Raw genomic sequence first — 7,356 nt, forward strand, 5'->3', positions numbered from 1 at the left:
TTCTGTCCCGGCCTATTAAAAATAAATAATAAAAATAAAATCAAAATTAGCCGACAGAGTCTAAATGAAAGTTGTAGAGCGTAGCCTCACCTTCGCGTGGATATAAAGAACGTCGAAAACGGAGTTCGTATGAGGAAGATATGAATTTTCGAAGTGTCTCAAATAATTAATAATTAAATTTAATTATTAAACCTCGGTATTATCCGGAGGCGAGTCACCGAACACATCCAGAGTACGCCCCACGTACAGCAAGAAATGTCGTCACTTCGGATGACGCATGCAGTGACGATTTCGGAGGCATGTACGGCCCGCGTACTGGGAGGTTCCAGCTTCCTATAAATAGGATGCGAGGGGTCCGGACATAATTGCTCATTTCTCCTCCATTTCGTGCCGAAGCTCTGCATTTTTACCCCCGAAGCCACTCCGAAGCCCCGGTAATATTCCCGAGTCCCGAAGTAAGTCCCAAGATCCCGAAGATCCCGAGAAGTGCGGTTTCCAAGCCGAAGCTCTGCCCGCGAGAAGTTCGATTTTTGTAGAGATCTTCTAGATCTGCTGAGGATTACTACTTTTGCAAGTCGTAGTGCTATCCGATCATCTTCTGATCAAGTGAGTGTATACTACCTTTCATAAACACGATAATAATACAAGTATGATTTGAGTGTATTAAGTATATTGTTGTTTATATGTGTGAATGTGTTGTTACTCTCTTCTAACGCATAATTATGAAGTATTTTATACGAGATACGTGTTATGTGTATATTTTGTTGTTATGTGTGTGAATGTATATTCACTTTCTTCTATCTTACGGATCTGATTATTTCTATATGAAATACGTGTTATGTGTGTGTGCCTCATCTGTCATGTGGAAATGTATTGATTTAACATGCTATATAGGTTTTGAAACTATGTATAAAAATGTATGTTTTATCTACTACTATGTTGGGTAGAACATGGGTAGATAGTTGGTGTGTAATAAACAGATGAGAGGCCTCGATGTTGTTTTGATCCAGTCATCTAGCATAATTTAAATGACGACCACGGACTTTTCTAGACAGTCCAGTGGAACGCTAGCAGGCTCATAACCTGTAGGTGTTAATGAACTTGGGTGTTCATTCGTTGTATTCCATCCCCTTCATGGTTGCCTTATTTGACTTATATTGCTGAGGAACCCCCGAAGCATGTGTTGTCACCCCGATGAAATATTCTTAGACTAGGTCCCTTGTGTTAGTTATTTTAGGGACATAAAGTGAGAATAACGGGAATGGGTAATTGGGTTATTGTTGGTTGATAATAATTAATTTAATTATTTATTGTGGGTTGAAAACCCTATATGCTCACCAGGCTCCCAAGCCTGACCCACTGAGTTTTATTTGTATTACAGGAAGTGGCGCAAGGGCGTAAGATGGATGAACCATCAAGTTGTTTTGTTTACAAGTCTGTATATGTATGTATTTGTTGAATGACTTGTAATGTTATCGTTTATGCTTATTGGTCTGTATCGGAACATGACACCCCGAGTTTTGATTATATAATGAAAATACATTTCTTTTATGAAATGCTTTGGTAAACATTGTTTTATTATGTTTTGTTTTTTGGAACAAATTCCGCAACTCTTTCAAATCAAAAGGATTTACTCTGAAATTATTTTAAAAGCATAAATGAAAATCGCACTTTTCTGGCCGAGATTTTGGGGATGTCACAAAAATGCACATGTAAGTATGTATTTTAATTATTATGTTCAGAGTAGTTTAGTACCATTGTATTTATAGTTACATATCTTGTATGGTTAGATATGCCAGTTCACTATAAACAATGCTCTGATACCAATCTGTCACACCCCTGAACTAGATGCCAGAAAGCATCTGGGGGTTTGTGTGTGACTTCATCTTGAAATATCATTACAGTTAATATGTAACACCGTAAATTTCCAAACAAATTTTCGCATTTATAAAAATATAATTCATTTGTAAATCATAAAAACATCATTGTTTGAAACTCAATTTATAACATATAAAAATATCCCAAGATCTTGTGACATAAAAATCCCGTGTGTCTACTGATCAAGTCAGTGCCTTCCCGCGATCCTCACTAGTACCTGAAATACATAACACAAAACACTGTAAGCTCAAAGCTTAGTGAGTTCCCCAAAATACCAATATAACACATATTAGCCACTCGAGGCTATAACTCTGTGGGTCCATGCACCCAAACTCTGTAAACCCTCATGTTCTAACTCTGCAAGCATGCACAACATAAATCACATAGAAGAATGCAGTACACAAACAATATATATAAAGCACTGTATCACATAACTCTATTTACCTACTCAAGGTAAAGTATACTGAGAAGACTCACCTCGCGTATCTCAGTAATTCGTAAATCCCTGAAATCACTAGTGCTCGATCTCCCGAGCTATAGTCCTCCTATAACATAATACATCTCTAATTAACACTTTCCCAACTAAGGTTGACTAACCCTATCAAGTCAACACCGGTCAACTCTGGTCAATGGTCAACCCCAACTCGCCGAGTCTGGCGTGGACTCGCCGAGTCTCTATGGGGACCCAATTCCTCTGAGTCCCTTCCGACTCACCGAGTCACTCACCCAACTCGGTTACTCAACCCCTGGTTCGAAATCCCTGAACAACCCGCACCAACTCGTAGAGTCTGCCAATGGACTCGGCGAGTGCATTCCATGCACAACCCCAAACGACCTTCTGAGGTCAGATCTGTTCCACTAACTCATAGATCCAGTCCTTCCAAGCTTATTTATCACGTAAAGTTCATGTCTTGGCACTCATATCACACCTAATGACTCTTAAATGGTGTTTTGACCTCAAGAAGAAAGATCCCAAACCAAAATCTCCATGGATTCATAAAAAGCTTGGACAAAGGGACACTCTGGACCTCCAAGGGTCCAGATCCAGAACCTAACTCACTTAAGGGACCATGGGAGCACTAGATCTAGCCACAAAAGAGCTCAATAAGCCCTAAATCAACATGAACATCACCTCAACAGAAAAGGGTTCGAAAATGGTACCTCAAATGTGATGTTTTGGACCTCAGATCTTCAGGAAGTTAATCCTCTTGCTTCCTCTTGGCTAAAGCTTCCTATCCCTTGCTAGACAACACCTCCAAGGTTGATAATGGCTCCTTCTCTCACTCCAAACGCTCAAGTGCACTAGGGTTTCGCTCTGGGGGGCTGGTGAGCACAAATGACGACCATAAGGCCCTTTAAATAGGCCCCATATCCGAGAAATTAGGGATTCATTAAACAGCACGTACTCGCTGAGTGCACTAATGCGACTCGTCGAGTCCGATCATTAATCCGGATGGGAAATCGCGTCTGTACTCGGCGAGTCTACGCACCAACTCGCCGAGTTCTTCCTCAAAACTCAAAATAAAATGAATAAATATAATACCTGAAATTTCGGATGTTACATAATATAAATGAAACATAAAAACATCATGACCATGCATAATATAATATAATTGCCATTGTCTACATGAAATACATTGTTAAAAATACACAAGTTCTAACTGTTAAAAGCACGATAAGTGATGTTACATAAAACAAAATCATACACACTTGCAAATCTTCCAGCTTAATGATTACCTGAGAATACAAGTTATTTTGAAAATGGTCAACATATATAATGTTGGTGAGTTCATAAGTATGGTCGAATAAAAGTCTTTGTATCTTTCGTAAAAACCTAGAAAATCCAGTATTTTTTGTATAATGTATGAAAATGATGTGAAAATCAAGTATAAATGCATGTGTGAATTTCATAATTGTAACTTATACGAGTATTGTTTAAATTCATTGTATCGTGAATAAATGATAAATGTATAAGAATATTTTTCCCAGAAAATCCGATATTTTCTGTCTTATAACAATGTTTAGGTTATTGTATCGTTGATTAAGTTGTTTCGTATTTACACAATTAAAGAATTTATCTTTTATGTGTTTAAATGGTGTTGAATCCCTACATGATTCGTTATAACCATGCATGATAATGACTAAATCGCCCGTCTTGGCATTTTTCCCAAACGCCGGTCTTGCTAAGGATGTTGTCGCCCTAGACTGGCCTAGTCTAGCTTTAGCGAGCAGCTAAGGTGTGGGGGTCACCCCATATAGATCTATACACAAACTCCCGCTTTCTATCCAAGAAACTCTGATTATAACTACAGGCTATGATTGTACACTTAGAGGTACCAACCAACAAGTCTGCCTAGATTCTCAACGTTTCTCGTTTGATAAGATTTTCCACATGTTTAATGTTTTACATGTAGGTTATAGATTTTTCCATTCCAAAGGTAAGTATACAAATTCATAAACTAAGTATAGGTATATTTACGATCTACAAAGTATGTGAATTTACATTCCAAACCTAATTAACATGTAAATGGGCCACAAAGTCCAATAACATAATAAAAGGGTAATTTAGGCCCTATAGGTATGAAAACGGGCCACAAAGGCCCAATAAACATGTAACCCATAAATTAGGCCCAAATTAACATGTAAGTGGGTCGTAGGGCCCAGTAAACATGTCATGAAAAACTTTGGGCTCAATATTCAATTAATTGGTCCCTTAGCGCCCAATGGCCAAGATCGTGAATATTAGGTCCAATATATAGTTATCGATGTGTTTCGTTTGTTTATTTTACTCTGTTGTTCGTTTTAGCTCGAGGTTTATTAGATTGATAATAATAAAAATATCCTTTTCTGTAAAAACGACATTTTTTTGCCAATAACCTTCCAATGTTTAATTAGTGTCCAAAGTTTGTAAAAATGACACTTTAGTCCATAATTTATAAAAATTTGCAACTTTGTCTCAAATGTCTAAAAATTTACGGTTTTAGCCCAAAAGTTATATTTTCCCTTTTAGAACCCTGTTTTACAGAAAAGTGCATTTAAACCCCTTGTTTGTATAATTTACACTTTTGGCCCAATTTTGGCTAAAGCTTCCTTTCCCTTGCTAGACAACACATCCAAGGTTGATAATGGCTCCTTCTCTCACTCCAAACGATCAAGTGCACTAGGGTTTCGATCTGGGGGGCTCGTGAGCACAAATGACGACCATAAGGCCCTTTAAATAGGCCCAAAACCCGAGAAATTAGGGTTTCATTAAACAGCATGGACTCGCCGACTCCACGAATGCGACTCGCCGAGTCCGGTCATTAATCCGGATGGTAAATCGCGTCTCTACTCGGCGAGTCTATGCACCAACTCGCCGAGTTCTTCCTCAAAACTGAAAATAAAATGAATAAATATAATACCTGAAATTCCGGATGTTACAATTCTCCCTCACTTGAATCTGACTTTGCCCTCGAAGTCTCATCCCTGAAACAGCTCCGGATGCTACACACGCATCTCACGCTCCGGTTCCTAAGTAAGCTCCGACCCTTTCTGATGCTGCCACTGGACCTGAACCAGAGGCACCTCTTTGTTCCTCAGAACCTTGATCTTCCGATCCACAATCGCAACTGGTCTCTCCGCGTAGTTCAGGCTCGCATCCACCTGAATGTCCTCTAATGTCACTACCACAGACTCGTCGGCTATACACTTCCTCAATTGAGACATATGGAAAGTATTATGAATCCGCTCCAATTCCGCAGGTAGCTCCAAGCGATACGCTACCATGCCCAGCCTCGCGATTACTCTGAATAGCCCGATATACCGGGGCCCTAGCTTGCCCCTCTTCCTAAATCGAATCACTCCTTTCCAAGGAAATACCTTTAGGAGAACATAGTCACCGACCCGGAACTCAAGCTTGGATCGTCATCTATCCACATAACTCTTGTGGCGGCTCTGAGCGGTCAACAATCTCTGTCTGACCCACTGAATCTGCTTTGTCGTCTGCAGCACAATCTCTGTACTTCCCATCACACGCTGCCCTACTTCTCCCCAGCAAATGGTGGTCCGACACCTCCTCCCATACAACAGCTCAAAGGGCGGCATACCAATGCTCGAATGATGGTTGTTGTTGTAGGAAAACTCCGCTAAGGGCAAATACGTGTCCTAGCTTCTGCCAAAATCTAGCACACATGCTCGAAGCATGTCCTCGAGCATCTGAATCGTCCGCTCACTCTGTCCGTCAGTCTGTGGGTGGTATGTGGTACTAAAATGCAACCTCGTACCTAACTCCTCATGGAATTTCTTCCACAATCTGGAAGTGAAACGCACATCTCGATCCGAAACAATCGAGATTGGCACCCCATGTCGCAATACTACCTCTCTCATGTACAATTCTGCCAACCTTTCAGCAGAAGAGCTCTCACTGATGGCAAGGAAGTGAGCGCTCTTCGTTAACCTGTCCACAATCACCCATATTGCATCGACACCCCTACCAGTCCTCAGCAACTTGGTGATAAAATCCATGGTGATCTGTTCCCACTTCCACTCGGGAACCTCCAATGGCTGCAACTTGCCATGCAGACGCTGGTGCTCAGCCTTAACCTTGCGATAGGTTAAGGACCTCTCAACGAACCATGCTACATCTCTCTTCATACAGGGCCACCAATGCTCCTTTTTAAGATCTAGAATCATCTTAGTGGCTCCGGGATGGATCGAGAATCTTGATTTATGTGCCTCCTCCATCAAGATGGTATGCGTTCCTCCAACAAACGGTACCCAAATCCGACCCTGGAATGTCATAAGCCCTCTGCTATCGGTCACGAACTCCGTCACCTGCCCGATAACTCGCACTCTCTTGCGGTTCTCCGATCTCACTGCCTCAGCCTGAGCCCCTCTGATGGTGTCCAATACCGGAGTCATCACTGTCAATCTCATACAAATATCCCGAATCGGGGCGCTCTCTGCTCTACAACTTAGGGCGTCGGCCACCACATTAGCCTTGCCCGGGTGGTACAGGATCTTATAATCATAATCCTTTACCACGTCCAACCATCTCCTCTGACGCATGTTCAGATTCTGCTGATCCATCACATGCTTCAAACTCTTGTGATCCGTGTATATCGTACACCAAACCCCATACAGGTAATGGCGCCAAATCTTAATGGAGAACACCACAGCCCCCCAACTCTAGATCGTGGGTGGGATATCTTGCCTCATGGGGATTCAGCTGCCTCGATGCGTATGCGATCACATGCCCCCTCTGCATCAATACCGCACCCAACCCAGATATTGATGCGTCACAATACACCACGAAGTCCTCCAACCCCTCTGGAAGAGTCAACACCGGGGCTTCGCATAATCTCTGGCGAAGAGTCTCAAATGAGGCCTGCTGCTCTGGGCCCCAGCTGAACAACACACCCTTCCAGGTCAATCTGGTGAGAGGAACAACAATATTGGAGAAATCCCTGATGAACCTCCGATAATAGCCGGCCAACCCTA

This window comes from Lactuca saligna, chromosome 5 (genome assembly GCF_052625555.1).
Source record: "Lactuca saligna cultivar CGN05327 chromosome 5, ASM5262555v1, whole genome shotgun sequence".
In the NCBI taxonomy this organism is placed as follows: Eukaryota; Viridiplantae; Streptophyta; class Magnoliopsida; order Asterales; family Asteraceae; genus Lactuca; species Lactuca saligna.